A 9,879-nucleotide genomic window follows, 5' to 3' on the forward strand; every position below is an offset into this window, starting at 1 on the left:
GGGTATCAATGCTAAGAAACAATCTTGCAAACATTGCTAAGAAACAATCTTGGAAACAATGCTAAGAAACAATCTTGGAAACATTGCCACTTGTGCTAAAGAAAACCTCAAAATTGTAAACTCCCAGTTTGAGGTAGTATTCAGTGCCCCTTCCCCTATTTCTAGAGTTCGAGAAGAAGCTTGTGCTAGAATTGCTACCTACAGAAAAAGAATCGTCTCTCTTTCTCTTTCATCTTCTGTTTTAAAGGTGAGATAACCAAGGATTTTCCTTCCATGGGGTGTGCCTTCCATGTATGCAGATCGATTTTCCGAATCTATGAATCATTTCAAACATACACATTAGGGCCAAAAACGTTAAAAAGGGTTGCATTTTAATCACGTGTACCAGATTTGGATTAATCTTTGGACCAAAAGAAATGCTACATTCAACCATAAATATGACATTGGGTGTCATATCCACTTTTTACTAACTTCACTAGTTTTAGCTATTTTAGTGGGTTATCACCACTTTAATGTGATACGACGTGGCTATTTCAACGTCACTTTAGTGGGTTGCAACTTCAAGGGCCTATCCTCACATGCCAAATGTTATTACTTCAAAAAGTAAAAATTTAAAATTTAGGTTCCCCCAAAAATGAGTAAATGCATTTCTACCATGATTGCGCCTCTTTCTAGTCGTCTTTTTGCATCATCCTCTCCTCTATTCATCATCTAACAATGTCAAGACAACAGTCTAACTCAAGGTGTACTCATAATGCCATTTCATCATGCATTCTTCATAATGTTAAAGATAATCAGGGTGTGTGGAATGATATAAAGTTCAAATTAAATGATTTTTTGACTATGTAACTATCATGCAAAGGTCCTCATAGGATAAAAAGGAAAAGAAGAGGCTTAGTACAATACCATTGGAAGGGACGTATCTTGGAATTCAAGATAGCAAAAGATGGATGGAAGGAAAAGGTGCAACATGTGTACACAACAAGAGAGATGCACATGCATCCTTCTACTCCAACATTTGCATTGCAAGCTCATTGTAAGATATTTTTTGTGATTTATTTATGTTCTTTATGATTCTATAGTTTATTCACTTGTGTTGTATATGTGATAGATTTTATCCATCAGTGGCAACATGTCGAGTCATTCACCAGAGACTTTCGAAGCTATGCATGTTGATCTTGGGGAAAGTATTATTTTTTGATACCATTTTCTTTTTTTCATTAATAAACATATATTTTTGTACAACGCTAAGTATATTTTCCCTACAAGACTAGAAGCTTATGGAAGACTGGAGATTTTGGCTATACCAAGCCTAAATTCATTAGATTGGGACTTTCCAGACAAAGGTACTCTATTAGCATTTAAATCCAAGATTTTTTTTGGATATTTAGAAGTCTATGAAAGTAGGAAGGATTTCTAAGAAGATTAGGCTATTATGGTTTATACCTCTTTATGTATTGTGGCATGTTTTCGAGAAGAAAACATGAAGAGGAGAAACGCAATGTGGCTATCTACACATATATCTGAGTTTGACTTGGATAATGCAGTTGGAGCATAATGAAAAGTGAATGAAGTCATCCATAGGGGGGATCTTATAAAATGTAATGCTTGCATTGAATTTGTGGTGATGGCATACATCTCTCGACAAACCTTGTACATTCGCTTAGAGTACAGACGATGGAAAAAGAGTAGAGGGACTTGGATTCCACTGGATTTAGAGGAAACATTTGTGCAATATGACCTAACAGTCCACTTGAGTGATGATGATAATAGAGTCGTCCCTATAAATGCAAAATAGACATTGAGGGATGTGTGTACATCCTTGGAGTTTCTATTAGATGCCATACCATCAGGCTACAAATTTAAGGTAAATGGTATTATGGTGGGAAGAAGGTCCAAAAATACTTATAGTTGCATGAAATGTTTGCCCTCTGTAATCATGAAGTTTTCTTATTACAATATAATTTTTCACCCATCTATCTTGTCTTGTCGATTCATTTTGTAAAATATTTATTCAACATTATTAAGACAAGAAAACCAATGTAAAATGAGAAACTAAAACCAATATTAATTATATATATATATTTATTACAATGGTATCTATACAAATTGGCTTGGTTATGATGTATGAGAACAGAAAACTATCTACTTTGGAGGGTCAGTGTCCATAGAAGCCTTGGCCTCTTCACCTTCCTTGGTCAGCTTGGACTCTGATATCTTGGATGTTTTCTTTGACTTGGTCTCTTTTTCCTTAGATTGTTTCTATTTTCAAGAAGTATTTCCCTTCTCCGCATCTATCATTTTCTTCTTCCCAAATTTCAACAAAGACATCATAGGTCCTTTCTTTTTTTATGACTTCTTTGGCATCATAGTGGGATTGATGGTGGTGGTGGTGGTGAATCTAGATCTGTGGGAATATTCACACGATTTTTGAGCATTAATCTGATTGCCTTTGATCTCACCCACCTATCCTTTCAACACCCTTTATGGGTGCGTGGATATAAGGATGGAGGTGCGGGGGGGCCTTCTGCCGTGTTGCTGGTGGGTTTGTGCAACCTAACTAAGACTTTAGCCTTTATGCTAATGCACACACATGAATGTATTTGTGTGATAAATATATGCACATACATGCATGCACATAATTGTGCATGTGTATGATGAATATACACATACATGCGTATACATACATGTGCATGTGTATAATGAATATACACATACATGTGTATGTGTATAATGAACCCCACACACACGTGTGCATGACCAACTTATGCATGATGTTTGCATACATACATGCATGTGTAAGATGAATGTGCATGTGCATTGTTGTACACACGTATGTGTGCACACAAATATACATACGCCATTTCCTCAGTGTATTGGATGAAAAGGCAAGATCCCATAAATGTAAAGGGTTTGTGATGATTTGACTCATGGTGAATTTATTTTGTTTCTTGGTAGCTAAAAATTTATTGTTTAACTTCCATATTAATTACAGAGAGAATATTCCCTTATCAAGAGAGGTAACAGAGAAAGAATGAGAAGCTCACATGGGATGATTCTTTTTTAAAATGCATTTTATTGAACTCGTGAATTTTATGTAAAAAAACCTTAATACTTTTATTGGTTTTACTATTTCTAGAAAGAGTTAAAATGTAGGTGAGTAATTATATTTGTATTTGAGTATCTTGTTAATTGCCATGTATCATGGTAAGTTTATGTCAAACATTTATTTTGGCAAAAAAGGTGTTGAACAAGGCTTTGAGGTCGATAAGTATTACACACTTTGTAACTCAAAGGACACTTCATGATATTGTTTTCAAAGGTATTTAAATCTTTGCATTTTCTTATTTTTTCTAAAATGCTCATCAATTAGTTCTACACAACAGTTGATTGATTACAACACTTGCAATTGAAATTTCGTAATTTATGAACTGTGAGTATCAATTCATATACTAGGTTTACATTAATTAACTAGGCCTATGTTCATATAGATATTCTTATTCCAAAAGGGTGGATGACTTTCTATGACACAGCCCTTTTATATATTCATTACTAGTTTTCTACATCTTAGAACCCTTGTTCTCTACTCTTAAGGAAAACTACAACTTCTACATGCCTAGCCTACTACTACTACCACTACCACTACCACTACCACCACCACCACCACCACCACCACCACCACTACTACTACTAACACACACACATTCTCTTCCATTTTATGCTTTGCTAAAAACCTACAATAATATAGTGTAGGTTTAAATTTCTAGCAAAAAAACACACATAGAGACAAAAAACATAAACAAAGTGTGTATTAACACAAACATACATGGACATCATCCTTCCCTCCTTAAGTTACAAACAAAACATTAAGCGTGTCTTTTTATTACGCAACGGGATTGTAAACAAGTAAAACATGTTTCATTCACATGAGGAAATGCTTTTCAAATAATAGAGGGGCTCAACTCTGATGGATAGACCTTTATGCGTTGTGGTGGGTAAGGAAAGGCTAGACACTTCTTTTAAGATTACCATCTTCTTCAATTATTCGATCGCACTTGCAAACATTAAAATAAATAAAAATACAAATTATATGTGTGTGTGTGTGTGTGTGTGTGTGTGTGTGTGTGTGTATATATGTATATATATATATATGTATATGTATATATATGTATATATATATATATATATATATATATATATATGTATATATATATATATATATATGTCTCTCATAATGGAAACCATTATCATGAAATAATGCCAGAATTTACTATCATTTTCTAGTAGCATTCCACGTCTTTCCCGATATATATTCCGAATCTACTCTACATAATTACATTTGAGAGCATCTTATCTTTATAAAAAAAAAGCCATTGACAACCATATTCAGAAGTTTGAGAAAATCCGAATTCCCATTTCGAAAGATCAAAAAGGGGGGGCACGGTAAACCCTTTTAAGATTTTGTGAAAACCCCTCATATGACATATTATTGGAAAGATCTTGAAGAGTAAATTCTAAATCCACATTCTTTGATAAATTTAGAATTGGTATACTCAAGATATAAAAAAAAAGTAGATTGGAAATAAAATTCCCAAAGTAATGGGATTCTCCCAAACTCCTCACTATTAAGTGGAAATTGCAACAAAACACCTTAAATTTGGCCAATGTTGTTCCAAGAGAAGTTCTTATTCCTCCACCAAAAAGCATTAGGAAGGTGGGACTATTGTTTGCAAGATCCTACTAATTCAACCTAATTAAGGGACAATTAATTGTTGAGAAGTGTGGTGCCATAGAGCACATGTAGAGGCAGGGAGTGAGTAGGTGAGCATGAAGCCATATGGCAAAACTGGATTATCCCACATGCATGGGCCAAGGAAAGGTATACTCTACCCATATAAAAGGGGTCATTTTCAAGCAATGAAAGTAGAAGCACTTTCACACATCTCAAGTCTCTCTTTGAGTCCAAGCTAATCTACCTTAGAATCTAATTTATTTAAGTCTATTGCACACACACACACCATCATGGGTGTAATTAGACACCATCCACTTTAGCTTAGTATAATCATTCATTATTAGCATGTGATTAGCTTAATCTAATGGCATTAGTGAAGGTATATGGGTGAAGCACATGAGGAAAACAAACCAGCGCTGCAAACAGGCGCAAATTCACCATTTTTAGGTGTTTTTGAACTGATTTGTTTACTCAATCCTTTGATCCTCATCAAGGGGAATAACATTGGGTTAAAATCCCCTTCAATGTTTGCTTCCACAAGCTCAATTTGAGCCTCCACTTTCTTGACCACTTAATTAATGTGATTAAGACTAATCAAGATAATTAACATGCAACTAGCAAAACTCAGGTGCAATTGGGGATACAATTGAGCAACTAGGGTTGCATTTAGTGTGTTTACATGTCAAAAGCACTAACTTTGCATTGGCGATATCCTCAGGAAGCTCTAGAAGCAAAAATAAAAAATTGGAAGCACATGCACTACTTGCATTTCATCTTGTTTAAAGCACCCACATTTCATCTTGTTTAAAGCACCCACATTTTCCAAGTTCTATGATGAGAATAGACAATGACAATTGAAGAATCATAAGCTCATTGGTAATACCTTCTCATTATGGTAACATCAACAAGCATCACTTCGCTCTTGTAGACAAATTCAATGGGGAAGGGTTCCACATATGGGCTACATAGATGTACCTTCTAATGCATAAGAAATTGTGGAAAATCATTAAGGAAAATGTGTCGAATGAACCAAGTGAAGGGTGGATTGAAAAAGATGAGCAATCATTGTCACTTATTTGTTTACATCTAGGTCCTAGTCTTATTCATCACATTGACTCTAAGGAAGAGACATGGGATACATTGAATCTCGTGTTTAGAGCTAAGGCAAAGAACTAGGAAATTCACTTAAAGAATGAGTTCTATGGTCCACAAATGAACTTTAATGAGTATTTAGCTCAGCTTTTCAGTAAAATGAAAAGCATAATGACCCACTTAGATGGCATAGATGCTAAGATTGGAGATAAAGATGTAATAATCTTAAAAAGCATGCCAAGGGAATATAATGCACTTGTCACAACCTTGAAGAATCTTCTAGAGCCAAAATTTGATGAATTTATCTCTTCCCTTTTGGTGGGGAGAAGGAGAGAGAATTGAAAGGAATCAATCCCTGCACCGTTGAGCATGCATTGTTCAACAAAAGCAATGTGAAGCATCACAATTGTGGCAGGCCCAAGGACACTTTCAAAATGAATGTAGGCTCAAAGACAAGCCAAAGTGTAATCACTACAACAATTTCGGGCACAAAGAAGAAGATTACAGATTGAAGAAAAGTGAAGGCAACTTCACGGGGGACTACTTAGACCACCAAGTATGAAGAGATCCCTAGTGATTGGCTCTTCTAAAGAGCAAGGAGGCAAACACCACCACTACCCTAGCCATCTATTGTAAAAGAGGGGTCACCATATGGGTAGACACCCATCTTATCATTTCATCTTGTTTGTTGTTTACATCTACCTAACCACTTGAGAGTAGCCAGTTGAGCACCCAAGAGGGTAATGTTTGTTGTAACTCACATCCAAACACCTTGAGTAGCCCATAGATATGGCACCAAGGGGGGGTGTTGAGAAGTGTGGTGCCACAAAGCACATGTAGAGGTAGGGAGTGAATAGGTGAGCATGAAGCCATATGTCAAAACTAGATTATCCCACATGCATGGACCAAGTGAAGATATACTCTATCCATATAAAATGGGTCATTTTTAAGAAATGAAAGTACAAGCACTTGCACACATCTCAAGTCTCTCTATCAATCCAAGCCAACCTATCTTGGAACCTAATTGATTTGAGTCTATTGTTGCAACACACATCATCATGGGTGTAATTAGACACCATCAACCTTATCATAGTATAATCATTCATCATCATTATCATGTGATTAGCTTAATCTACTTGCATTAGTAAAGGTACCATAGATTTCAAAATTAATAACATCATGAAACAAAACCAAGTTTAAGAAAAAAATCAAACAAGGATAGCTTAGGGAGACATTAAATCATCACCTTTCAATGCTAGGGTTCAAACTTGAGAGGATTTGGGAAGTAGCTAGGATCAAGATGCACCATAGAAAAATTGATCACAATGAGCTTATTCAATATATTCTCAATTTGGTAGAGCTTCAAGATAAAATAAGTGAATAGCCATAAATATATGAATTTTTGTAATGCTTAGAGATGATGTTAAGGCAATCCTTCAAGACGACTTCTTGATGTCATTATTAAATAAAACCTTGGTCATTGTAGTGATAACTAAATTTAAGCCTTAAAATAATTAAATAATTCCTGCCAAGAAATGTGAATCATCCCCACACTTAAAAAGCTGTGCGAAAGTAGCTCCAATGGTAAATTAGTATATAGAAGAAACCAAAAGGAAGAAGACAAATTTAAGGATCCTAGATTGAGAAAGTTTTAGTCTACCTAAATTTGACAAGGCTTAAGATAAGGACTAGCCACAATGTCCTTAAAATAAACAAATTAATCAAGAGGAAAAATTTACCATCTAACTCACCCACAAGAAAACTTCCTCCTCTTTAATCAAAACATCTACCCCATGGAAGAAGAAGAAAAGGCCACCTCTAAGCATGAAGAAAGTGGATAACCTCTATAAGAATATAGCACAACACAAATATTGATAGCAAAACAAAGTGCAATAGACAATGCAATAGATAGAGAATGGAGAGAATTTAAAATTCTAAGATAGGTATAATGTGATGGTGTTATCGACCCATGCGCTCTTAAGTAGAGCTTAGATAGCGATTCAGATAGACTCTGGATGGAGGATGTATTAAGTGTATAAAATGTGGATAATCACAAGCATTTTATGCCTTAGCTTGTAATGATAACTATGTATATACATAGTATTGTAGATGTGTATGTAACACGGGAGTTACAGGGCATAGACATGATCATTGTCCTCTCAAAACACGGCAAAAAAGCTACCTCCAACTAATAATGAACCCATTCCATTGGGCCGGTGGCTCCTTCCCTCAGACTGGGGGGGGCTGTTGGCCCTCTCCGATGCCCCAGCTATGAGCTCTATCTCACGGGCCCTAGTTAACTCTCAAGCCCCTAACCATTTATGGTCAGAATCATTGCCATTTGGGGTAGGATTCCCACCAAAAACATGTGCACTAGTGGCTTCAGTGGCTCCTTCCCCCTCAGATTGAGGGCTATTGGCCCCTCTCTAGGACACCCAAGCTGGGAGCTCTGTCATCTCACGGGCCCTAAAAACTAACGCTCGAACCCCTGACCATTAATGGTCAGAATCATCACCATTTGGGCTAGAACTATAACAGAATGAGGGTCTAGCAGAGTAAAAATAGAAGCGTTTTTATAACTAAAAGGGTAGCTGGGTGTCCGGCCATTTTTACTGCTAAAAATACTACTATTTTTGCTGCAGGCTCACTGCTCAACAGGGAAAATAGTAGCGAATTTTTGCTATAGAACAGCAAAATATCACTACTATTTTTGCTACTGAGCAGCGACTTATATTTTTGCTGGTGAGGAGCAAACGCTCTGCACAGCAAAAAAAGAGTTGGGGAAGACTGGGAAGTCTGCATAGGACTCCCCAGTCTGCCCTAGCTCTTTAAAAAAAAATTAAGACAGAGTCACAATTTCAGATTTGTAACACAAACAAAAATATAAGAAACACATACATTATAGAAGAGAATGCAATTGAGCCCAAAAAGTTATTATATTTCAAAAATTGTTGGACTTTTGGCCATATATACATAACGTTTTTACAATGAAGAGGTGTCTAATTGGAATTCTCATCAGATTCCAAGTGATCTTCATCATCCGATTCCTCGTCCTCTTCACTTGCTTCACACTGATAATTTGGATCCTCCTCTTCTTCTTCCCCTTCATCCTACATACATGCCATCAAGCGTAAGGTAAGCAAGAGCATTAAAATACAATTAGACATAGAAAAGAGAATGGTTTAGGCAACACATTACCTCATCAACTTGAGTCCCCAAAACGAACTCATCCAAGCATACACCTCGTGTACGCATCCATGCCCACAATTGCAAATGGGGGACTCTATACCCATAGTCATACTCCTCCTCCTTTGTTGGGTCACGCCCAACAACCTCCCTCTACAAAAAAAAAGAAAGAAAGAAAATATACAATTATTTCAAGAATATAATATAGTACAAAATGAAACGAAAGAAGAGAAGAAATGATGCGTACAAAACAAGCAAGAAAGGAGGATTTCCCGCCAAAGCCAAAGTGCAAAGCCCCTCGCTTCCATAGTCGAGAAGCACTCACCCACCACTTGTTATCCAAAAGCACCTACGTGCTTTCTCACGAAGCTGCGTGCCTCCACTCCTTGGCTGTACACATGCTAGGCTTCTCCAAATTATTCTTTGCTACTGCTACTCTCTTGATATTTGCTCTCGTACTAGAGAGCAAAAGCTTGATGCGCCACTTCATCCACTCCTCGGAGAAGAAAATACCCGCATGTGGCACGGGGAACTCGGACTTAAGCACATCGATAACATATTACTTAGAAAGTTCATCTTGTGCTTTCCACGTTTTGAAGGAGTTCATGAACTCCAGGTTCGCAAGTACATGAATACGATTTTCATGACTTGCTTTCCTCGTGCATCCATCATGTGAGGGTACCATCCACATCCATGGTGTATGGTAGGAGACATGGATTGAATGGTGGAATGGGTCTCCTGGGGGCTGGATCATAATGTGTAGACGAAGAGCACCCTTGTTGAGGAGACCTAGTGCTCATTTTGCCAAAGAAAAAGCAGCCTGCTCCCCCCAGACTCCCTACTATATCGTTGTCGTGGTGAGGACGGAT

This window comes from Cibotium barometz, chromosome 36 (genome assembly GCF_041138505.1).
Source record: "Cibotium barometz isolate CiBa-2024 chromosome 36, ASM4113850v1, whole genome shotgun sequence".
Lineage (NCBI taxonomy): Eukaryota > Viridiplantae > Streptophyta > Polypodiopsida > Cyatheales > Cibotiaceae > Cibotium > Cibotium barometz.